At 47.1% G+C, this 26153-nt stretch overlaps 1 long non-coding RNA gene across 2 annotated transcripts; it reads right to left on the bottom strand.

Moving 5' to 3' along the window:
* Window positions 1-10742: 10742 nt before the first annotated feature.
* LOC144141320 (uncharacterized) lies at window positions 10743-20227 on the bottom strand. 2 transcript variants are annotated; one of them, XR_013316528.1, is made up of 5 exons: window positions 20010-20227; window positions 18305-18372; window positions 17192-17687; window positions 15420-15713; window positions 10743-10971 (listed from the first exon to the last, which is right to left on the bottom strand). It is a non-coding gene; the product is annotated as an uncharacterized LOC144141320 (long non-coding RNA). The 2 variants fall into 2 exon arrangements; XR_013316527.1 differs by having other exon boundaries at window positions 15420-15716; window positions 20010-20226.
* Between the last annotated feature and the right edge of the window lie 5926 nt (window positions 20228-26153).

The raw sequence follows: 26153 nt of genomic DNA, 5'->3' as shown, positions 1-26153 counted from the left end.
CGGTGGGGGCGACAAAACCCTTCGCAATAAAATATATACTATACAAGAAATGTGTGCGTGCGTGCGTGCGTGTGCGTGTGCGTGTGTGTGCGTGTGTGTGTGTGTGTGTGTGTGTGTGTGTGTGTGTGTGTGTGTGTGTGTGTGTGTGTGTGTGTGTGTGTGTACCGACAAAATGTCTGTGGGCACACGTATCGCGCCTGATGGGACGCCATAATAATAGTAAAAAGATTTTCAGAGGGCTTGTGATAGTGCTCATAAGTGCGAGGTGAAGCCACGATAGCAGCCAGGGGAAGGGAAATATCGTTGGTCGCCGACAGGGAGATGCGAATCAGTGGAGCGAACAGTTCTGCCGCGCAGTTTCGTGTTGATGAGTGGAGGCGAAAATGAAACCGTCCTTGTGTCGAGGTTTAGTCTCGCGTTAGAAATCGCCAAGTTGTTTAAGCCAGCCTGCAGCCCTCCCCAACTGTGCGCCTCAAATACAAGGCCTAGCTTCAACGCGTAAAGCCCGTTCTACATGGAGCGAATTTCGCCTGCGAATCCGCTGGAACGAACATTCGCACTTGCGAAGTTCGCAATGCCTGGAATTGTCGTCTACATGGGGCCTGCGAACGCCGCGATTTTCGCCTTTCAGATGCGCCTTGTTTGCAGACTGAATTAAGTTTGCCACCAGCAAAGGTTGTTGTGATTTTAACGAGGGTGGTTTTATTTTACTTTCTTGGCAAGTTATTTCTGCCTGGTTTGCGGTAAATATAAGTTTATTTGCGGTTTTATATAAGAATCGCTAATTCTTTATCAATATACGCACACACAGCAGAGAAGACAAACGTTTTGGTGTGCCCGCGCTTTTGTCGCGTTCATACAAGCAACGCCATCTGGTTTCCAAGCGTGCAAGTGGTGCCGAGCTGTGCTCCTATTGGCCGCAGGTCCGGCCTCTCTACGCCGCACGAGCGGCGTTTGCTCGACCGCTTCAAATGTTTGGCACTTTGCCGCAGCAACGAAAAAAGGTGGTTTTGCCGCACGAGCGGTGCCGCATCAGCGAATTCGCAGGCGAAATCGCTCCATGTAGTACGGGCTTTAATTTTTGGCTTTGGTTTGGCTCCCGTTATTGCTAACACGCACGGCAGAAGGAAGTGGTCACCGAGAGTCGCGACATGTATGAGACGGCACAGTAAACGGACGGGAAAGCACGCTGGAAAAACGGTAGTAATATGAGCGCCCAGATGTATTTCTCACTCTTTGGTGGCTTGTTGCTCTTAGGTTAAGCATATTAGATAACTATTGAGTCTCAGCGTCCTTGCAGCGTGGTTTGGTGCAATGTACCTGTCTTCGTGTAATAACAGTCCAACAAGGGCTCAAGCTGTTTCCAATTTTGTGATCAGTTTTATTGCTCATTTCTACTTTTTCTTCTTTTGGATGGGCTTATACGACTGTTATGGTTGCTTACTTGAAGATCCATAAGTCCCTAACATTTGGAGAGAGGTCCAGGTACTTTAGGTACTTTAGGTAGGAGAGGAGAGGTACTTTAGGTATATTAACACCTCTTTAACACCTCTGAACGCTACAGAGAGAAACACTCCCTTACAGAATAAAACATGCAGAAAAGACCATCACATCTCGTGCCTGTCTGCTTCTGTTACGAACTTCGTTGGCACACCTTCTAAAATATCCATTGTTCGCCGCGTTTTACACGGAAACTTGTTAACGTCAAACGCCGCAAGAGAGAGATAGAGAGAATATTTATTCGCCAAGAATTAGAGCTCGGGCTCTCTCTGCCGCGTGCGTTGACAGTGTAGTCATTTCCATGTCGTCCTCTACAGAAAGTAGTGGCCGAGAAGCTAAAAGTAAACCAAAAATAACTGCTACCATTTTACTCGATGACGTGGGGACAGTCAACAGGACCACATGGCGACCAGATTCGAAAAATTAAAAATTTGGACTGGCATGCATTACAGCCACCCTTGAGTATGGGCTGTGGGGCAAAGACACGGGTGTTCAAGATGCTAAAATTGCACATTCCTTCCTAACGAATGGGACAAGAAAATGGATGCGTGCGCTCACACTCATGCACACAGCTTTGTGACATGTTTCACTGAGGATCACATTGCGCCGCACCCAGCACGTAGCCTTACTACTTGAAAAACACCCTGGCATGCGCGTACGTGCGTATTTCTACGCCGAATCTTGGGCGAGAACATTATTCTGCTTCTCACTCCGCTGCTCGCGTTAGGGAGAAGCGAAATGACTGTTCCTTATACCCCAAGTACACTCTTAAGCGGGTTCCATATAAGTTCCAGTTAAAAAGGGTGATCCACATATTTTATGTGCATCCGAACGAAAAAATAACTGGAACGAGGGATATAGGTGGATCTTATCTGGAACCATCCACTTGTTTTCTTTATGTTTGTGGTTTTTATCTGGAACCGAAAAAATGGGGTAATGCCATGTCGGCGGTTCCGGTTACTGTTCCACTTATGTTCCAGTAAACGGTTGTGGAGAGTGCGTTTGTATATTTTTTGCTCGTGTCTTGTTCCACATAACTCGTGCACGGCAGTGAAGTATGCACTCTTTCAAGCATCAACTGGAACAATGAACCGCATATATATTTGGTGCTTCTTGACCGAAGATGCACTTGCGTGTTTAATATACACGCGCACACCGCATATCATAATGAACTTCGCCGACATCTATGAAACTGCCTTGCAGCAGTTAACTTTCATAATACGGCTAAGGTGTAGTTTTATTGATGTCCTTTGACAGAAAACGAAATCGCACTTCTTTGCCAACGCCGTACAAAGCATTGAAATGTCGAGAGAAGGCTATCTTAGGGAAACGAAGAAATTGCAGGAACCCACTTCCAGATGTTCTGCGGCACCCAAACCGCTTTCGTGAACATTGTGTCTTTCTAATTTGAGGCGTCAAGTACAAAATCACCAGTGACTTGAATTTGAGAAGGACTAAACGTCTTCCCTTTCCTCATTTGCCGTTCGGGCGAAGCCATAACTGCTATAGTGCTGAATAATTCGTGGTGCTGTTATGAGCACCTTTATAACGAAATACTTGTTGAGGCTATTACATGTTATGCATCTGGTTTACAAAGCTTCGCAGAAACAGCAGTTTTTGTTCAACGCTCATTCATCATATCGCTGCGGTGTAGTACGCGCTCAATGGTACTTAGTCCACGTTACTTATGTTGTGATGGGGTACATACATAATGGTAACCGACTGCGTCACAGTTTACACCGCACACATCATGCTACGCATGCAGTTATATGCTTAGGAGTTCGTTTTTGTATTTTGTCTCGTCTCGGCTATTATTTTCACAAGCAAAAACGAAATTCACTAGTACGGATTCTTGGGCAAGTTGGTGTGGCGATCTTGATGAATTCATAGCGCAAAAAAGGACGAGGACAAAGAGAGAACACACAACACAGCGCTAACTTCCAACTAATTTTATTTCACACAAACGTACAAATATGTATCCCCAGCCTACCCGCAATCACTTCCCATCGTCACCGCCAATGCTGACGTGTTGCAGCCATGCGCAGAAACGTTGCCTCCTTATCCGACAAATTCAGTGACGGCACACTCACACAGGACAACCCCGCTTTACTAATCAAATCTGCCTCTACTATTTCTCTTACTTTTTGTTCCTTGTGTCTCGACCGTATCACACATTGCTCAAACCTTGGCACGCAGCCGCAGTCGTGGCAGTGAACAGACAAATGGCCATCCCTGTATTTGCTAACCTTCCGCCTGTGCTCGCCTAACCGGTCGTTAAGACAACGGCCGGTTTGGCCTATATAACGCTTTCCGCACGAAAGGGGAACATCATACACCACACCGACTGCGCACTTAACACATGGTTTCCTATGTCCTTTTACACACCCAACCGGTGCTTTACGGAAGGGGTTAGTCAACTTGCAAATTTTGTTCAATTTGTTAGGTGCAGAAAAAACAACCTTTACGTCCACCCGATTTGCAATCTTTTTGAGACGGTGAGACGTATTGTGCAGATATGGAATTACTGCTACTTTTTTCTTTTCACCCTCCTGTGACCTGCCCTTCCTCTGTTCTAAATTCTTGAGGTTACTCTCAGCTACCGACAAAAGAATGGCCGCCGGATACCCAGCAGCGATCAAGCGCTTCGTTTGCTCTTTGAAGCTACTCCCCATTGAATGGTGGCACGATTTTTCAAGAGAATTCTTAAAACACAGGTTAATTATTCCTCTTTTTGTGAGCTTGGAGTGAGCCGAATGAAAAGGTAACAGGCCCTTGTTTGCCCTCGGGTGATATGCCCAACATACATGTCGCTCAGAGAGCGTCAGTTTAATATCAAGGAACTGTAGCACGTTGTTGTCCGGAACCTCATGAGTTAACACCAAAGGACGAAAACACTCTCTAAATAGCGCTAAAAGCTTACAGACAGCCATCGGAAAATAGGCAACACTGCTGTCAAAGATTACTAAGAAATCATCAACGTATCTACAAACTTTAACAACATGAACATCATCTAAACGGTCTGCAAGACACCTGTCCAAGTGGGCTAAAAACAGGTTGCTTAAAACGGGAGCCAAACAGGAACCAATACACACTCCCTGCTTTTGAACATAGTATTTCCCATCCCATTCAGCAACAGTTGACCTCAAATAAAACTTTAGTAACTCAAGGAACCCGTCCACTGAGACCAGGGCCGCATTTTGGAAACGCACCGAGCCAAACCGATCAATGCTTTCTTCAACGCTTTTAAGTAGCTCTTTATGTGGCAGCGAATAATATAAATCCTTGAGGTCTATCGAGCAGGCCAGAAAACCCTTGTCACTATTTAACTTCAAAAAATCAACAATTTCTTCAGAATTCCTCACCATGAACGGGTCGTCAATAGCTAAAAGGTTCAGTTTCTCTTGCAGGAACACTGCCACTGTTTTTTGCCATGTGCCGTTTTCCGAAATTATAACTCTGAACGGGCAATCCACTTTGTGGCTTTCATGGTGAGGAATTCTGAAGAAATTGTTGATTTTTTGAAGTTAAATAGTGACAAGGGTTTTCTGGCCTGCTCGATAGACCTCAAGGATTTATATTATTCGCTGCCACATAAAGAGCTACTTAAAAGCGTTGAAGAAAGCATTGATCGGTTTGGCTCGGTGCGTTTCCAAAATGCGGCCCTGGTCTCAGTGGACGGGTTCCTTGAGTTACTAAAGTTTTATTTGAGGTCAACTGTTGCTGAATGGGATGGGAAATACTATGTTCAAAAGCAGGGAGTGTGTATTGGTTCCTGTTTGGCTCCCGTTTTAAGCAACCTGTTCTTAGCCCACTTGGACAGGTGTCTTGCAGACCGTTTAGATGATGTTCATGTTGTTAAAGTTTGTAGATACGTTGATGATTTCTTAGTAATCTTTGACAGCAGTGTTGCCGATTTTCCGATGGCTGTCTGTAAGCTTTTAGCGCTATTTAGAGAGTGTTTTCGTCCTTTGGTGTTAACTCATGAGGTTCCGGACAACAACGTGCTACAGTTCCTTGATATTAAACTGACGCTCTCTGAGCGACATGTATGTTGGGCATATCACCCGAGGGCAAACAAGGGCCTGTTACCTTTTCATTCGGCTCACTCCAAGCTCACAAAAAGAGGAATAATTAACCTGTGTTTTAAGAATTCTCTTGAAAAATCGTGCCACCATTCAATGGGGAGTAGCTTCAAAGAGCAAACGAAGCGCTTGATCGCTGCTGGGTATCCGGCGGCCATTCTTTTGTCGGTAGCTGAGAGTAACCTCAAGAATTTAGAACAGAGGAAGGGCAGGTCACAGGAGGGTGAAAAGAAAAAAGTAGCAGTAATTCCATATCTGCACAATACGTCTCACCGTCTCAAAAAGATTGCAAATCGGGTGGACGTAAAGGTTGTTTTTTCTGCACCTAACAAATTGAACAAAATTTGCAAGTTGACTAACCCCTTCCGTAAAGCACCGGTTGGGTGTGTAAAAGGACATAGGAAACCATGTGTTAAGTGCGCAGTCGGTGTGGTGTATGATGTTCCCCTTTCGTGCGGAAAGCGTTATATAGGCCAAACCGGCCGTTGTCTTAACGACCGGTTAGGCGAGCACAGGCGGAAGGTTAGCAAATACAGGGATGGCCATTTGTCTGTTCACTGCCACGACTGCGGCTGCGTGCCAAGGTTTGAGCAATGTGTGATATGGTCGAGACACAAGGAACAAAAAGTAAGAGAAATAGTAGAGGCAGATTTGATTAGTAAAGCGGGGTTGTCCTGTGTGAGTGTGCCGTCACTGAATTTGTCGGATAAGGAGGCAACGTTTCTGCGCATGGCTGCAACACGTCAGCATTGGCGGTGACGATGGGAAGTGATTGCGGGTAGGCTGGGGATACATATTTGTACGTTTGTGTGAAATAAAATTAGTTGGAAGTTAGCGCTGTGTTGTGTGTTCTCTCTTTGTCCTCGTCCTTTTTTGCGCTATGAATTCATCAAAAACGAAAGCCCATTGCAAGAGGAGAACGACACAAAACCTGGAGAACTAAGTCTACCCCGCGGCATCTGCCTTACATTTTATATATTTATACTGAAATGGCATTCTTATTTCAAATTATTCATTGCAGTATCGGGAAATCTGCTGTGTTACCCTAATGTTGTTACTTGCCATAGTAATTCAAGTTCACCGAATGACCTGCCTTCTCCTGCAGCTGTTTTCCTGCACTATTGGTGTTCATGAAGAAAAACTGCTGGAAAACGGGCAGATGTATTATTACTCGCCAATTAGCTATGTCACACTGGATTCCCTATACGGAAGTAGTTTTCTATAACGTGGGTATCAAAGAGCCTCGCAGTATATATTATTGGTATTGGAAAGGCTTGTTGTCAAGAGAACGCAGTCAATAAAGAAGCGTCGTGTTGTTTTCACTGCAAACAACGAAGTAAAGCTGTCATCAAAGCTTATGCACACTAACCGCACGCGCTCACGGCCCGCGGCGAGAAACAACTTTAGCACAACTAACGTGTTAAATTTGCTAATATCTGAGCTCTTTGTTCCAGCCTCAGAGCCGCGTAGACGTCCGCTTAGAGGCCTACTCCCATTTTCCGAAGCAAATAAAAGCGATCAAGGGTGCCGAGTTTGTGATCTCTTTTGCGGACTGGTCAAAAGCCACGGCGTGCATCGCCCAAGCCACGGAGGAAGAAAAAGCTGGCCGAAACCATTACGAAACGATCGCCACTTCAGTGCGGCATGCCGTGCGCATTCGTTGACAGCCACAAGGCAGCGCCGCTTGCGTTGATGCGTGGTATACGCCCCGAGCAGCCGAGTATACGCCCCGAGCAGCCCCGAGCTTCGCGAGCGCTGCGCCGCCTGCCGCCGCATCTCCGCGGCGTTGACGGGGTTTGCGCTACGTGACTTATAGGGGCTCGTGCAGTGTTCTGGTTCTGTTTTGTTTCTGTTCGCCTTTCCGCGCCCTAAAAAAAACATGCTATGGTGACGCCTATAGCAAAGAGTACGTTTGGGTAACTTAAAAAGCAGCTGCGTCTTCGTAGAGTACGCGAGCGCCTGCAAGAGGTATACCCGGGGACGCGGTTCTGCGCGCTTCGTCGCCGCTCTTCCGGGCGTCGGCGACGGTAGCAACATATAACCCCTGTCACCTCCAAATACGTCAAGCACAAATGAATTCTACTGCCGCCTCGTTTAGACCTGATACTGGCACAGTGAGAGGTTGGCTTCATTTTGCAGCGTGGACAACGAATGTGGCTTTGCTTCGAATATATACGTCGCAGAAAAATATGTTTCGGGGATGTGATTACCCAATCCCGGACAAAAACTTGTGCCTTTTATATGAATATAAACCATGCGAAAATGTTAAGTATGTTCCAAGCCTGTGCGTCGTTAAATATGTGCCCACACACGCCTTATAGCAAGAACCAAGGCAAGTGAGGGAAACCACGGAAAAATAAATGTTGTGCAAGTGCAGAAGAAACATAATAGCTCTAACGGAAATGAAAAAAAAAAAAAAACAGTGCAGCTTCTGACATGCTAAAGACGTTCGTCGAAACTTAAGCCAGGTAGGGTTCACCAGACCAACTATACGCGAAATGCACTGCTATTTCGCTAGACATCGGTGGGGGGTAGCGAGGGGGACGCTGTGTACAAATGCGGAGCGTAATCAAGCAATGAATGTTTTAGTAATCACACACACGAATCTCGCGTTCACTTTCCTTTTATTTTTTTACTTCAACGAACAGCTGATCGTACGGCGGACGCATTTTTGGAAGTATACGGGGTAGGCAGTTCACCAAGCGATGGAAGGTGTCGTTGGAGGAGTGTGACATGTGATAGGCCCTCTGATTTCACTTTGTGCTTTATTCTGCAGGCTCTCTGTGCCATATGACGATATTTCGAAGAAGCATTTTTCGCGGACGCAGATTATATCCTAAGCCCGTCTCCGCGCTGCTCGCAGAGGATATATGTAGCAGATGAATGTTTGCGGGCGCTCACCTCACGACAAGAAAACTCTGTCGTGTGCTGATCCCCGAGTATAATTATGCATTGTCTACCGTACTTTTGTTGAATATTTCCGAAATTAACACAGACTGGCTTGTAAATGGTGATGATAAATATCTGAGGTATAATATTGGCAAACGTAACTGGCGTGCTGTCAGGTATGAGTGCTCCGCTGATTATGTAAGCGCACAAAACTGATTTACATCGTAATGTATAGCCGTAGCATGAACATCTGAGGAACCGGTGGTTACGGAGACACTGCTAGTAAATTTAGGTCAGTGTAACTACAATCGGCTCCATGATACGCCGGTTCCGCGACGCTGGCCTGTCACACACACCTGGCGCTTATACAGACCGAATATGCCATACTAAGATCGCTTCAGAAACATTTACACTCACGTAAACACACCCTATTTGCGAACAGAGTGTCTGCTCCACAAAAACATGGATTTCAAACGCCCGCAAACGGAAAATCTCCGTCGTGAACGTGCCGCGAAAGCAGCAGTGACAGTGGGGAGCGGGACGCGGACTCCCGCGCCTGCTTTCGAAACGGGCCGCTAGGGGGATTTCAGTGGCGCCCCTACAGGCCGCGCTCGAGGCGTGTACGGGCGTTTGAAATCCATGCTTGTGTGGAGCAGTCCCTCTGTTCGCAAATGGGGTGTGTTTGCGAGAGTGTAAATGTTTCCGACGCGATCTTAGTGTGGTATTTTCGGTTTGTATAAGCGCCAGGTGTGTGTCACAGGCCAGCGTCCGGAACCGGCGTATGATGGAGCCGATTGTAGTTACACTGACCTGAATTTACTAGCCGTGTCTCCGTAACCACCGGTTCCTCAGATGTTCATGCTACGACTATACACTACGATTTAAATCTGTTTTGTGCGCTTACATAATCAGCGGAGTACTCATACCTGACAGCACACCAGTTACGTTTGCCAATATAATACCTCAGATATTGATCACCACCATTTACAAGCCAGTCTACGTTAATTTCGGGAATATTCAACAAAAGTACGATGGACAATGCATAATTATACTCGGGGATAAGCAGACGACAGAGTCGTCTTGTCGTGAGGTGCGCGCCCGCAGATTTTCATCTGCTACATATATCCTCTGCGAGCAGCGCGGAGATGGGCTTACAATATAATCCGCGTCCGCGACTAAATGCTTCTTCGAAATATCGTCATATGGCACAGGGAGCCTGCAGAATAAACCAGAAACTGAAATCAGAGGGCCGTATCACATACCACACTCTTCCAACTACACCTTTCATCGCTTGTTGAACAGCCTATTCCGTATACTTCCAAAAATGCGTCCGCCGTACGATCAGCTCTTCGTTGAAGTAGAAAAACAAAAGGAAAGTGAACGCGAGATTTATGTGTGGGATTACTAAAACGTTCATTGCTTGATTCCGCTCCGCATTTCTACACGGCGTCCTCCTCCCACCCTCCCCACCGATGTCTCGCGAAATAGCTGTGCATTTCGCGTATAGTTGGTCTAGTGAAACCTACCTGGCTCCCATGAAACGCAAAAAGGGCTATTGTAAATCTAAAAGACATCTACACAAGACGATTCGAACTGCTTAGAGACATCTTGGCGAAGAAGTTATTTATAAAAGCAGTCCTGAAGAAGTCTTGTAGCTGTGCTAACGCGACGCTTATAGCCGTCTATCTGGGTGCTTGCAAGACATCTACAGGACTTCTTGTAGGATGGCTCAGCACCTTCTTGTTGACGTCTATACAACTTCTTTTGAAGGAGTTTTAAGACCGTTTCAAGAGGTTTCAGGAATTACGTTATCCACGTTTACTCAGGGGTTCCTTCGTGGCACCCACTAAATTCCTTCTCTGTACACACAGGCTAGCCTGAAATATCGCTACGAGCTGTCCCCACAACTGACGCACCCAGCAGCTGCTTTTGGAACACCGACTCGACTGCCCGCTGTTCTCCGAATAAATATCTTTGCTTAAACTGGCACGCAGTTTAAAAGATACTTAATCGGAGAAGGGCTGGTCATTGCCGACTGTTCTGGAAGCAACCACTGGGTGTGTTAATTGTTGACAGCTGGCAGCAACATCCACAACCGGCCTGTGCGAACAGAGAAAGCATCAAGCGGGCAGCACAACTGAAGGTGGTGTTAGCACAACATAAATAGGGGGTATTCGCATAAACTCTTAAGAATAGAGTTGCTTGATGCCAGCTAGGTCTCATTTCACATGTTTTGTGTCCTGTGTACAAAATGATAAAATCAACCTGAAATCTTTTGAAAACCAAGCTTTATTTGTAGTGCAACATTAGGTATATGCATTAAAGTAGAAGGAATTACAGGAGAAACCTCTCACAAAAAAAGGTAACCGTCAACCCGCTATATACTTGTAAACAGGGATGATAGCTTCATGTGGCAGTCATCAGCAGTCTGACTTGTTCCCATGAAGCTGAGTGTCCTTGCTTCTTGCCTCCAGCCGTGTTGCCCGTGCCAGCAGGATGCCTGGGTAGAACACAAGGCACTGTGTCACTTACAATGTGTACCAGTAGTGAACAGTGAAAGGTATCAGACAGACAGCTACTTATTAAATTTCGTTGATGCGAAAACAAGCTAGACAAATGGTTCGTTGGGGCGAGGACTGTGTTGCACTGACTTCTCTGGCTAACTGATGGGGAATTGGAAATTTTTCGTCGAAACGGAAATTTTGTTGAAGCGGAGTTCGTTGTAGTGGGGTTCGACTGTATTATTGATGGGTATAGGTGCCAGAAAGCAAGTATAAGAATTAAGGCTGCAGTAATTTTTATCCTTTACCAAAATGAATGAATTTCCAGGAAGGCAGAAAGGAATGTGCACCAGCAGCTGTAAATTGTCACACTAGGGATGGACACCAGTATGTCCACTCGTGTGGGGAGTGGGGGAGGGCATGACAGGCAGATAGAGAGGAGAGACAAAGGCACGAGGGGGTATTATGTTTTACGCGCCGACGCTACACAGGCGATGAGGTGCGCCATAGTGGAGGGCCCCAGATTAACATTTTGAACACCTGCACGGGATCTCGAGCACAAGGGCGTTTTTGCTTTCGACTTCCATCAGAAAAGCGGCCGCCACAATTCAGAAGCAAACCTGCGACCTCAGGCTCAGCTGAACGCCTTAGCCACTGACGGCGGGTTGTGACTCTGCGACGGTGCCAGCGGCCCAACCAGCTGAGCCAATTCAAGGGGTGTGTAGTCGTTCCTATGTTCCTAAGGACGGCGTATGTATAGGGTCGTGTCTTGCCCCAACATTCAGTCACCTCCTACGCGCACGTTTCAACAACTTCGTCAGTTGCTTCCGTTGCTCCGCACTAACGTCATTAAGATTTTCCGCTTCGTTGACGACTTCCTAGTGCTGTAGCAGCTCAATCCAGAGGGCACTACACATCAAGTTAAAGAAGTGTTTTGAACTCTTTCGCTCCACCCTCAATGTCTTTTCGTAAACAATAGAAGCACCGGTCGGGAGATTGATGCAGTTTTTGGATATGGAGCCCAAGGTGAACTGTGACCATGTGTGTTGGATCTATTCCCCTCGATCCAAAAAGGACTGCTTCACTTCACGTCAGCTCTCGGGAATGCGCTGCAGCGCTCGTGCACACACCAAGCTGAGGCGAGTTTCTGTTCACAGGTGGAGCGACTGAAGGAAGCAGGGTTTCCTTGCGACCTTATCTTGGCAGTTGGCGAGAAGCTTCTTGTTGAGTCACGCACCAAGACGACGACGTGTGAACGGGACAAGGGCGACAAGATGGCCGTTTTATCTTACGTCCACAATGTTGGGTACAGGATCAAGAAAGCTAAGGAAAAGGTGGGGGTTCGTGTTGTTTTTTCGGCACCTAACAAGCTACACAAGTTGTGTAAGCGTGTAAACTCTGAAGAAAATAGACATGCGGGGTGCCGGAAAAGACACGAGAAGCGCTTTGTAACTCTTCTTGAACCGCGCAGTTTTAAAACTTAGACAAGGGAAGAGCACACAAGGACGGGACTCGCGCTTTGCCCCGTCCTTGTGTGCTCTTCCCTTGTCTAAGTTTTAGAACAGCGCGATTCAAGATGTATAATCAACTAGCCCCCGTTTTAGCCTTGCTTTTTTAACTGTCAAGCTGCGTCGTCTACGAAACACCCTTGTCTTGTGGGTGATCGTACATTGGCCAAATGGGCCGATTCATTAATGATTTACTGAGGGTACACGCCGACAGCCTCCGCACTTTTACCGGCAGCAACCTGGCCACCAACTGTAAAGACTGCAAAGGCTGTGCGCCACGCCTCAAAGCATGCAAAGTGACAAAGCGTTACAGGGGTGCGTGCAGCAAGGAGATTTTTGAAGCGTACGCGATTCTCAAAATCAAGGCGAAGATTGCGTCAGTTCACCGCCAGTGTCCCTACTAAGCACCGAGATCGCGTATCGTAACGGGACTCTTGGGGGAGATTTTTAGTGTCCTTGGACTACCCCGGCCCTCACCTTGTTTGTTTATGTGCGAAGCGATTGCACATGCCTAGTGTAGGGTTCTTTGCCCCCCGTGTTGCGCTCAGTCTTTTGGCTGTGGTTTTGGTTGTTTACCTTTGTTCTGTGCCCTAGGTTACCGCAGTTTCCTTCATGATGTGTTTTTCACTAAAATAAAAAATCACTTGCTAGTCTGCACCCTATGTGTCTATTTGTCTTCTCTTGTGTCCTTGTTTTATGTGCAGTTTTCTTTTTTGTACATTTATTAACTTTGATAAAGCTTCTCCCACCTTCAATTGGCCTTTGATTTTTTTTCACTAGCGTACCAGTCAGCGGAGCGTCGCATGTGTGGAGTGAGTTAAAACAGAATACAGTCTACAAACTAACAAACTAAAGGCAGATATTTCCAGGCACAAACGGGTCATGGCTTAGTTTCAACTGAGCAAACAAATTAAAGGGACACTGAAGTGATATGTAAACATTGCGGGATTACTAGCGCAAATTGTAGTCCGGAGTCCCCAGGCCATGTTTCGACCACTCTAGGCGCGTTTACGCGATTTTATTTAGTAGAAAAACTAATTCGAAAACGCTGTCCTCCTCTCTTTACGCTCGCCCATTTTCTGTGGCGTTTTCGTGTGACGTCAGGAGGGGATGAGCTGGCAATTGGCTGCGCCACGGCTGCGCTACTGCACGGCTCCCCGGCCGACAGAGTCAGTCGGCCCAGCGTCTCGTCCGCCGGCCGCCGGCGGGTCGTCGCAATCAAGGAGGTTAAAAAAAAATTGCTTGGTCGCAATTCGTTCGCTTAGTTGAAACGAAGCCAGGACACGTTTGTGAATGGAAGAATGTGCCTTTCTTTACTTGGTTTGTTTGTACACTGTATCTAGCTCCAAGTCAAGGTCGCTTCACACAAGCGCTGCACATGCGACGCTTCGCTGACTGGTACGCCAGTAGGAAAATATAAGGCCTCTTGAAGGCGGGAGAAGAGTCAGCGAAGTCAATATAGGTACTAAGGAAATAAAATCAACTGATATTTTTACCGTACAGCGTAAAACTAGGGCGCGGGAAGCACTTCTTTGCGCTGGGCGAACAAGCACAGCGGTCAGCAGCACGACTACGCATCTGCGAACGCTTTTCCGTCTACGAAATGCAATTGCTAGACGTGAGCTACTGTGGAAACTCGGGCGACGCTTACTGCACGATCGCAGTACAACAAATAGTCACCTAAACGGCTTGAAATGCCAAAACTAAATAAAAGTGTAAACCGGTTGTACAATATATACCCTATATTAGCAAGGCATTCGCGTCCCGCTCCGTGGTCTAGCGTTCTGGGGCGTTAGGAATTCACTGCAAATGTTTTGCGAGTCACGAGTTCGAATCCCCGCGGGTACGTGCTTTTTTTTTTTTTGTAAGTTAACTTTTTTGTTTTCCGCCGATGTTTTCTATATTGAGTTCACCTTTTTTGGGGCCGCAACGTTCATGGCTACACGAACTAGTTCACAAAACGCGCGCAGGCTGGCACTGGCGCGCTAGCGAGTTCTCGTTGGCGTGCTGTTGCCATAAGCACCGACTGCTTGCAGGCAGTGGGCACAGGCCAGAATGAACAGACCCTTGGCCTGGTGCGAACACGCTTTTTACGATACAGGCATGAGGGAGGCAAGCTCCAAATATGGGGGAAAAGCGCATGGCATTTGGGCGTCTGCGGGTACGCGGAGGGCGTTCATGCACTGCGTAGGTCTCGGCTAGTGAATGCTACGACTACAAGCCGTCCTGGGAGGCTTATCTTGTGCATTTTACAGCCGACAACATGGCAGAAGCGCGGCACGATGATTACTGAGATATTGAGAATGCCCATCCAACAAAGCCATTGGTTATGTTTTACAGAACCGAAACCGAAACTTGTGTGATTGCTAACCTTGGGCATCGTCCAATCACGGCGCCCCTCCTCTCAACGTCACAGCCTTAGTTGGTGCGGCCGCCGCAAACCGCGCATGGTAGTTTTTCTTCTTTCGCGCTTTGTAAAATAATTACCGATTTGTCAACCGGATAAACGATGAAAAGTGTGCTAATTTGAGCCAGTCTACGCAGTGCAAGCAAAAACGGGAGCTTGACAAATTCACTTCAGTGTCCCTTTAAGACGACCCGCTGGCGGCCAGAAGACTATACGCTGGACCGACTGACTCTGTCGGAGGGTCGACGAGCCGCACAGTAGTGCAGCCAAACCTTCTTGTTTTGATGTCACACAAAATGTCAGGAAATCAGCAAGAAGGATGCGGAGGAAGGCCGCATTTTTGAATTGATTATTTCTACCGAATAAATTCACGTAAATGCCGCGAGTGGTGGAAATATGGCCTAGAGACTCCAGACTACAATTCGCACTAGTATTCCTGCAATATTTACAAATCACTTCAGTGACGCTTAAAAAGGGGTATTAAAAAAGACGCACACACACATGCACAAGAGAAGATAACAAACAAACAAACCCTCAGTTCCTCAATGTTGTTCCAAATCAACCGGGCTGGGAGGCGAGGCGTGGGGATGGCTCCTGAGGCATCCAGGTAGGAGCCCAGGACCTTGTGGACTTTGTCCCGCTCCCTGGCACAGCCCGGCAGCAACAGCAGCTGGTCCAGCAGCCGAAGATTCCGCCGTGCGGCCAGCAGCTCGCCTCCCTGTTGTTAAATCTGGCCACTCTCCATGGCCAGCAGGCAGGGCTGTCAGCCACCTCCAGGTGGTGTTTCTCTGCTTGGAACCCACATGGGGCACAGGACGGCTGAGAGCTGCTGGAAGGGGAGGAAAACAACTAAGAGGAGCCCCAAAAGCAGCATCCTGGGCACACAGAAACAAGTAAAATGCCTTCGGTACAGACGAGTTTCTGCCGCACAGACGTCTTTTAGCAGTGACTATGAAATGCCTCAGGACAAGCACCAAAAGAGTTCATGCGATGTGTACATACACCACATGAGCCAACAGATCATGAAGGAACTTGACTTTCATTTAAAAAACGACTATCGGGGTAGCATTCAATTCGGTAGGCTACAGAACTTTTCATGAAACCAGAATGAACGAAACACAGTCACTTAGTGAACAGTTTGATGTACACGAAAACAACATCCTGAAGCTAAAACGACTACCTGGCAATAAAACACAATATGACTAGATTCCCTGAAAACACCTTTGAGCTTGTTTAAGTAGAGCTTGTTTAAGTAGAGCTTGTTTAAGCAGAAAATGAAACGAAACAAAACAGACACTTGTGCTAAACCCACGTTTCTCTGGTTAAATATGCATGAAAGTAGAACTATCGTTACATGTCCAAAGTTGTTTTTTGTGCCATTTTGTCCAGTGCTGCCACCATTCTAGCTTTACCCTCAGGTAAAAGAGACTGCCCACTTTCGACATACCTGAAGCTCTTGGACTTTATGTCGAGGCTAATTAGATGCTCCGTATTCGCCACCATGTTATTTTTGTGGTCTCCACTTCTTGCTGGAGCCTGTCTCGGGCATCATGACTAGGACCAGCCTTGGCTGGGTCAAGACACCACTGCTTAGCTGCCTGAGCTTTTCAGCCGCAATGAGCTCTTGGCAGTCTTTGCTCGATGTTTGTACTGCTCTCAAAACCTCTGGTGTCACATTGAAGTGACTTGCATCTCCGTCAAAGCGCTTGAAGAACGAAACAATGTGCCTGATGCCATGAACAGTTTGTATCGCACACTGAGCCCTTTCATTAAGGTGCCGGCAGTTCTTATTGAAGCCCATTTCCCCAACCGCTTTTCTATGTGGAATGCACAGCAATGCCTTCACTAGCCAAGCCAAGAGAGGGAATTTGGTTTTGTTGTTAGCCTCCTCCTTCTCAAAACTCTGCTGCCAATACTCGTTAATTCGTGTAGACGGATCTGATCAACATGTTCAAGCTGGACGAGCATGTATTCATCCATCAAAGTCAATTCATCGGTTAGATCACTTGCAGCACCCTAAAATGAGCTCTAGAGGACTTTTCTTTCCTCAGCTGTGGGCTCAAGAAGCGCAGGCTCTGCAAAATGAAAGGCAGTCGTTGAAAGGCAGTCATGCAGAAGGCACTCAGCACATTTTATGTAAAAACTTCCTTCCACTTCATTTTACGTAAAAGATGCCTTCAACGCCCGTGGCGTAAAGGACTCCTCCCACCAGAGCCAACACATTGCGGAAACCCGGCGAAACGAAGCTTCGGCACAAGATTGGCGCAGATTGCTTGAAATGAAGAAGGATGTAGCAGGATTTACCTTTCGGCACGGTTCGGCGCAGATATCACATCACTGGTTCGTTGCCCTTGAGCTCCCTGTGTCTGGGCTCCCACTGCGGCCGCAGCCAGGCGCCCCGATACAGCACTCCATGCACCACGAGTGAGCACAAGTCGCCCTCCGGATGCGCAGCAGGGCCACCCGGGAGTAGCATTGCAGGGCGCAGCGCTGGGGTCAGGTCCAGGCTGACACCCACCAGCTCGGCTGTGGCTGAGGATACAGCACACTACAGCAGCGCCTGCCGGGTGACCTCCCCTAGCATGGCGCCTGCTGAGGCCGAGCCCTGTCGCTGCCGCACAGAGCCGCCCGAATAGGCCAGGGTGTTGCCCTTCAGGTCATCTCGGACGATGGCCCAGGCCAGCTGAGCTGCCCACAGTGGGGCCGTCCGTTGTTTGCTGCGCTTGCCCAGGATTTCCAGTTGCACCTCGGCCACCAGAGCAGGAGACCAACCACGGCCCTCCCATCCAGAGGCCACCACCTGGGACATTTTATGACTACTGGACCAATAGGTGCAAATAGCAGTTCGGAAGGGGAAAACACGCATTTACCTTAGGAAATAGGATATAATGGTGTGATAAACATTGCTAAGCCACAAGTGACAAAGCTCTGAGGTTTGCAAGCCCGTCGAATTGCCCTGCAGCTGGCTAAACAGCAACCACTTGATCTCCCAGGTACGACGCTGAAATTGAAGCCTTTGTCATCTCCTGCCCTAACATCATTTTGACGCCACTTTAAGCCACTCTAGAGTACATATAACAACCTATGACAACCCAATGAACGTAGTTATAAATATTCCTAGGTGAAACCTGAAGACAAGAAAACTAGACACAAGGGCAGCTCTATGCAAAGCGGTAACATGAAGGGCAGTGAGTACAAATTGCACAGCTTCTCTCTCATTTAGTGCACACAAATTGCATACCACATCCTGCCAAAACCTGATGCACCCAGCATAACCGGTTAATTGCACTGTAAACACATCATGGGTCTGCAAGAAAAATTCCAATTGCAACATCAGCTATACACAAAAAGTGGTTACCTTCTGTAAATGAGAAACGTCCTAATTGACCCTGTGCAAGCGCGGCTTGGCCTACTCACACATGGACAGGTTGATCAGCGACACCTCCTTGGCAGCTTTGTTGACATCCAGGGCTTGAAAAGGTGCCCTGAACACACCGACCAGATGCCGGCAAAAATGCGAGATAATAAAGTGTACACAACTAAAGCACTGAGAATTAAAGCAGTTTGAAACTTAAGGTAAGCAAAACTTATCTCGAGGTAAACAAGGATGCAGAGGGGTTTTACTACTTTAACATGAAAATATCCTACTGCACAAGGACAAAAAAGAAGTCAAAAGCTCATTCACTGGCCTTTGCCTGTGAATGAGCTTATCTTATTCAAAAATCTCAAACCTGCTACAGTGAAAGGCTTGGAATGAATAAAACTCTAGGGCAGTGCCTTGAACATGCACACAATATTTTGGGAAGGTCTGGTACTATTCATAACTCAAATGTGAGTTAGCAGAAGAAAACTAAAATATGTCAGACACTAGCAATACCATTGCAAACTTTCTCCATAAACACACGTTTGCAGCTAGATAATATGCCATTCTCCTTTTGTCATACTGTTTTATGTGACAGGAGACAACTAAAATGGAACAAGCAGTAAGGCAAATGTGCAGTCTATTAGCTTCATTTTAGACAGAAATTTACTAAATATGCCCATCATGAATATCTCAAGACAACTGATCACATCAACAATAAATGCAGCATGGAGATATGGTAACGGTCAGTGGCAATGCAAATTGTCTTAAATTGGCCCCACTCCAGCTTTATTTTTGGCCCAGATTACAAAATCGCACGACATGCATTTCATACGGGTTTTTGGAAAGAGATGGTGTATTAACTCCAACAATTTGTGTTCAGAACAACGACAATTCCTCCGTCATTTCCATTGTTTTCTTTGGAGTTATGAGTAGGATTATTGTATTGTTGAGTTTTAGTTTGCGGACGCACCATAATGCGCAACAACTGTTTAGTATTTGTAATGTCCATATGCTAAACTGTGCTCTTAAACGCACTGATCTATGTAGGATTTTATCACATCAAAGGGACCTTACAAACGATTTCTGATTCAGTCTCTGTAGTCACATGCGTTATCTACTGGCTATTTTCCGGAATCTGTGAGAAACATTGCGTACATGCGGACTTACTACAAACTTCTTGCTTTTTGTTTGTTAGTGTCATCTTGGTAGCAGTGACAACAGACAATGAGTGGAGCCTGGAAGAAACTACAACTCTGTCTGGTCAACGTGTTCTCAGACGCTTTCTTTTACTATTATTTCTTCTCGGCCAGTGCGTCATATATAATCTGAGAATGTGAGCGAAAAACAAGAAAAACGGGGTTACAGCATGAAAGGCGCCAACTATAAAAAAAAAGTACAGTTGCTCCCCGCCATTTTGCCTTAATAGGGTATTTACATTGCACTCCATCGTTGTGCTGTGACATCACCGAAATTTATGAAAGTTTTGTGCATCACTAGTCCATAAATGCTCAGCGCGAGCTCGGCTGATAGCCTGTGCATTCGTTGTACTGCTTGTACCATTTCAACAGTTTTCTTTAACGAGAAAGGTAATGCCAAAAGTTTGCAAGCTCAAGCGTGTACTTCTTCACAAATTGTGGTGCTGGGCACCGGTGTGTGCTGCGCACAGAATTCGCCAAACTACGGTACTGTGCAGTGATAGCTCATTAACGACGACCGCAAGAAACTCTGCTACTACTTATCACGCTAGTAGCTACTCACCTTTGTTCGTGCCGAGTCGTTTCCGGACGCTTGGGGAACCGTGGCAGTCTTCACGCATTCAAAGGCTTGAGCAAGGTATTTTGGAGATGCATTTAAAACACCATTTACCTATTTACTCTCTCAAAAGCATTTTTTTTTTGCGCAAACAACCTTACAAACGCAAGAGCAACTCTTAGGAACGACAAACGCGACTAACGGTTATTGTGTTTGAATCACAGAACAGGGTTTGAATCATGGATGGTTTGAATTGAAGCGACAGAGGAACCCCTGGTGGTGCTGAAAACTACTACCTACTACCACGAATGCATAAACTAAAAAGTAAAATATTTTCGCTTAATAAAAAGCAAAAAACGTTTTATAAGCCAAGTTTTTTTTTAAATGCAACAAATTACTCCTTTATTGCAATGTTTAACGGCTTTTTATCTTTTTTTTTTTTTGAGTGAGCACTCAGCGCGCGCTTTTTGAAGTTTGCAGCGGTTCGGTTCTACAATTTTGGATTGAATCAATTGGAGTTGCGCCTGTCAAAATGCTTCTTTAAGTCTTCGGTACTTTGCCCATGCGTTATCGGGCACTCTGCCTATCTTCGGCACCGTGTGGAGCAAGGAAGCAACGAGTTATTTTCCAGAAAGGTGGAATAGGGTCGTCTGCTTCGCTGAACGCTAGCGAGCCTTTTTGGTAGAAAATAACTTTCGCTATCCCAAATGTTCCCAGTTGGGTGCATAGCTGTTCATTTTTTTAGCTCTGGAAGATGCTGCTTGATGTGTGCATTGTGAACGCCAGCCTAGGCCATAATCACTAGCTAATCACTAGCGCCACCCTTAGTGCTATTACGCCGACGCAGCGCAGCTCCAGCCCAAGCGAGGTCTGGGACGCGCTCGTTAGTGCGCGTGGTTCAACCAGGTTCAACTCCGCAGTTGCACAAAACATTGCAGTCCGATTCGCCTCGCCATGCCTCATCAATGCTCCAGCCTTCACGCCAGCCCTCACATCTTGCGCAGTCGATGCCCGAGCCTATGTGCAACCACGCAGCCACGCAAGTACGCCAACGCTGTAACTAAGCCGGCCTTCGCCGTTGGACCAGTGCGCCATTTTGTCTTCCTCACCCAAGCGTTTTGCACCGTTCACTCGCTTGCCTCCTTGTGCGCGTCTGCGCTTGCTTGCTGGCGGGCGCTCCAGCAAGATTGTGTTTTGTGTGTGACCGCCTGCGTGTATCCGGCTCGGCGGCATATCATGCCGGGCATTGTGTGGGAGCGGCTCGTCTCAGTGACAATGTCGCGCCTATTCATCGACCTCATACGGAAAGAATTGGCACGGCGACAGCTGGACACTGCCGGTTTCAAAGAAGAGATAATTCGGCGACTGGAAGCCGACATTCGGCAGCAGCATGAAGCTAGCCCCCCGGTTGAACCGAAGGCTTCTGCCTCGTCCGCCGCGGTGCCTTTGACGCTAGACCCAGCCACGGTACTTAACCTTGCCAGACACAGTGCCAAAGACGGCCTGCAACATGATCCGTTGCCTTTGCCAGAGCAGCCGCCATGGCAAGTGTTAGTAGCCCAAACATTGCCCTCACGAAGTGCCCCTGTCGCATGACACCGTCGCATCCGACGCGGTGTTCGCGCGCCATCATCCCAATATTCCATCGTCCCGCTTCGCAGCCAGCCCACTCCCAGCCAGCACGCAGTTATAAAAGGTACATTGGCCGAACACAGAGCTGTTTTTGCTTGCCACAGCGATGATCTTGACCATATCATTGATATGAAGCTCCGTGTTTACCTCCTAGCGTGTTGCCCTACAGTCGGCGCTCATACCGGTACGATGGAGAAGGCAAGCAGTTCCTGAAAACTCAGGGGCCCTAATGAACCATGGCTTTAAAGGGGAATGTAATGAGCTACAATCAAAGCCATCATCCGTGCCTTGCTCATCGCAGCCAAGCAGCCGCTAACTCTACAGCTTCTGTGCGAATTCAAAACGAGTAAAGGCCAGGAGCTTCCATTCAAACAGTACGGCGTCTGTGGCCCCTCCGCTTCCTTCTGAGCCTCCTGGATGCCGTATGCTCGACACGGGGGGGTGGCGAAACCAAGTTCTGTCAGGCCAGTTCTCGCAAAGGAAGTCAAGCACATACAGAATTCCTTCAACAGCCAGAAAGAGGTCATACCGTCGGTGAACCACCTGCCAACTACTTTCAGCCCAGCCAACAGCAAGCCCAGCATGCCGAAAACTTTGTCCATGGACAGAAAAAGGGAAGAACGCTCGTGAGCCAGCCACCTACAGGTTCCAAGCCCGTCAACAGCGCCAACCAGGCGCGAGCTGTGCAGCAGCCAACGCCCAACTCGAGCCATCTGTGGTACCATAAGAGATTAAGGACAACTCGTGCCGCACCTGGCTGACCACTTCGTGAGTGGCATCGATGTACTTCAGCTGGACAAAAGCCCATGCCTGAAAGTTTTTGCAGCAGCACCGACCATTCAGCATTTGGCTACAAGACGAGCAAGGACTTCCTGCGTAGCAATTGTGGCATACTGTGTGCCACATGCAGCTCCATGAGACTGTTTGAGAGGGTGTCGGCAACCTCCTGTCCAAGGACAACTGGCACGCCTTTCACGAACCTCGAAGCCAAGGCTAAGGCCCTTACCATGCTTCCGTGTGCATGAAACTGCCAGTGCAAGGAAGCAGGACAGTGTAGACTCACATCTGCAGTCAGTGCAGTCACAGCTTAAACGGTACAATGCGCTTATTGGCTGTCTAGCCACCTAGATGACTTGGTGCACTAGTGAAGCGTGTGGCAGTGTTTCCCCCGCGTGTATGAGTGTTGTGCCTGTTGTGGACAATGTGCGGATATTACTGTCCACGAGACGTGGTCAACCAAACTGGTGGGGCGGGGTGCGAGCAGCCAGCCACATGTGCTGTAGTCATTGGGGGATCACTAGCGTCACCTTCAGTGCCATCACGCCACGCAGCTCCAGGCCCATTCGAGGTCTGGGACATGCTTGCTTGTTTGTGCTTCATTTGTGCCCGCCTCCGGTGTGGTCAATCGTGTTGTATAATGTTCAAATAAATGCGTTCCTTTAAATAACTCCCATTCGCCTCGCCATGCCACCTGAATGCCCCAGCCTCCACGCCCAGCCCTCGCAGTACCGCATACGGTGCAATTCATGAATTGCGAGGAGGACCAGAGATAGCGCAAATAAAAGTAATGTCGTTTTAGCAGCACAATATTTACAACAATCGAGGCCTAAACCTAAAAAATAGCCGCAGTGATTTCATTGAATCGGCAGATTTGAAGATCCACGGTGGGTAAAATGGATCACAAAAAGAATATGGCTTGGATGTTTTTAAAAAAGCATAGTAGAGATAAAAAATGGAGGTGATTTCTTGCTGAATAGATGTCGGGATTTTTTACTATAGAAGTGTAGAGCATGTGTGTGCTTAAATTTGTTTTGAGATGGGGCGTGTTCAGACGTATTTAAGCGCAAATGTCAAGGAAAGCATTTCTAGTAAATTTATCATGAGTGGTTTTCAAAGTGTCAAGACGCGTAACAAACAAATAGGCTCGGATAACACTTCTTTACCATGTCTCCAGATAAACCTCTCTCAAGCGACGTTTTTAAAACCTCTTGGTGTAGCATATGCTTGTGTTGTTCTCAGCAAGACATCTTTTACACGTTTACAAATAAACTTCTCAAAACTGCTAGCAGTAAACGTTTGCAAGATGTCTTCCGGTAAAGGTAGACGATTGTAGCTGTTTCAGGCTGTTTCAAGACGTCTTCAAGACAACTTGTGTTTCATGGGAAGTTTAGACGAACGTCTTTAGCATGCCAGAAGCTGCACTGTTTTTTTTTTTATTTCCGTTAGAGCTATTATGTTTCTAAATTCCGCATTGGCACAGCATTTATTTTTCCGTGGTTTCATTTCCTTGTGTGGGCACATATTTAACGACGCACATGCTCGGAATATACCTTACACTTTCGCATGGTTTATATTCTTATAAAAGGCATAAGCTATTGTCCGGGATTGGGTAATCACATCCCCGAAAAATATTTTTCTGCGACGTATATATTCGAAACGAAGCCACATTCGTTGACCACGCTGCAAAATAAAGCCACCCTCTCACTGTGCCAGTATCAAGTTTAAACAAAGTGACAGTAGAATTCATTTGTGCCTGACGTATTTGGAGGTGACAGGGGTGATATGCTGCTACCGTCGCCGACGCCCGGAAGAGCGGCGAAGAAGCGCGCAGAACCGCGTCCCCGGGTAGCTCTTGCAGGCGATCGCGTACTCTACGAAGACGCAGCTGGTTTTTAAGTGACCTAAACGTACCCTTTGCTTATAGTCGTCACCATAACAAGTTTTTTAGGGCGCGGAAAGGCGAAAAGAAGCGAAATAGAACCAAAACACTGCACGAGCCCCTATCAGCCACGCAGCGCAAATCCCGTCAACGCCGCGGAGAAGCGGCGGCAGGCGGCGCAGCGATCGCGAAGCTCGAGGCGTATAGTGGGACGGAAACGGGTAAAACGACGGTGAGGGAAAAACGGGACTGCGTGAACACTTTTAACGATGGCAGCGCCCGTACGTCTCAACGTTTACGCAAGCTAGTTTTTTATGATGATGATGATGATGATGATTCCTGTTGGTTTCCCCTTTGAAGCGGGGTGTCATCTTACCAAAAAGGACTAATATAACCATGTTTTACACTCTTGGTTTAATACTAACGCTGCTTATGGCAGGCCCTAAAGCTTATTAGGCCCGAAATACTTTCTTTTCCCTGTTACAGGTGGTAACTGTCCAAGGCAATATTCCCCTCTCTGCTTTTCGTCCACCAGCATTCTAATCTTCTTTTCGTACCCTCGACAGCCTTGAAGTTAACTTCCTCTCTGATACCCTTAAATCCTAGGGCTTCTGAAAGCCCAATATTCCCTTCATGTAGATTTGGATGGATACCCTCACATTCTAACACTATGTGCCGCATAGTTTCTGTTTCTTTTCCGCAGACCACACATACCCCATAATTTTGTGAATACTTCCCCACAAAATTCTTAGTTCGCAGGCAACCTGCTCTAGCCTCAAAAAGCAAAGCACTGCCCTGGGAATTATCGTAGAAATTTTCCTTTCTGATGTTCATCTTCTCAGCGCTGTACATCTCTAGCGACGTTTTAGCTTCCATTTTTTCCCTCCATTTATTCGTTTCAATCTGCCTTGCCTCTTTTTTGGTTACCTTGGCTGTTTTGGATTCCCCACTGTTCTTTCCGTATTTCATCGTTAGTCGTCTAGTCTTCCTTACCACTGCGTGTCCACGCTTTTCAAGTATAGGTACCTAAAAACCTTAGCTGCCCACCTTCGTTGATCCATTGCCCTCAACCTCATCTCAAAGCATATTTTACTTTGAGCTTCTCTAACTTCAAACGACGCCCAGCCCATATCTCCCTGAACTGCTTCGTTAGTTGTTTTTCCATGCGCGCCTAAGGCCAAACGTCCTACCGTTCTCTGGTTTACTTCAAGGCCTGATAGAACGTCTGATTTTAAGCAGAGTACAGCATTCGCAAACGTGAGGCCCGGAACCATTACTCCTTTCCACATTCCTCTTACTACTTCATATTTGTTATACCCCCACAGAGCTCTATGCTTCATTATAGCTGCGTTTCGCTTTCCCTTAACCTTAAGTTGCTCCTCCCAAATATTTATATTCCTTCACTCTAGGTAATTCGCCTTGCTGGATAGACACTACGTCGGTGGTAGCGTCATTGAAAACCATTATTCCTGATTTTTCTGCACTGAAATTTAACCCGAGGTCAGTGGCTTCCTGGCCGCAAATATTTATTAGCCGCTGCATATCGGTTTGGTTATCAGCTAAAAGAACAATTTCGTCTGCGTATAACATTCCCGGAATATGCTGTCGTACCACTTCGCCTTGCAGCATATGGGTTAGGCAAAACCCTACTTGACTTTCTTCCAGTTTCTTTTCTAACCCTGCCATGTAAAGCATGAACAGTATTGGGCTCAAAGGGCATCCCTGTTTCAGTCCCCGATGGATGTTGACCTGCTGGGCGCATTTCTGTCCTTCCCAAGTAAGGTGCACTCTATTGTCTTTATAGATTGTTATAAGGAACTGTACTAACTCGTCATCTAATCCCTGGAGTTTCAGCGTTC

The sequence above is a fragment of the Haemaphysalis longicornis genome, unplaced genomic scaffold (assembly GCF_048455015.1).
Source record: "Haemaphysalis longicornis isolate Haplotype H1 unplaced genomic scaffold, Haemaphysalis longicornis Haplotype H1 scaffold_1, whole genome shotgun sequence".
NCBI lineage: Eukaryota > Metazoa > Arthropoda > Arachnida > Ixodida > Ixodidae > Haemaphysalis > Haemaphysalis longicornis.
Note: the sequence above shows the minus strand (reverse complement) of the source record. Positions and strands in the feature narration are given on the sequence as shown.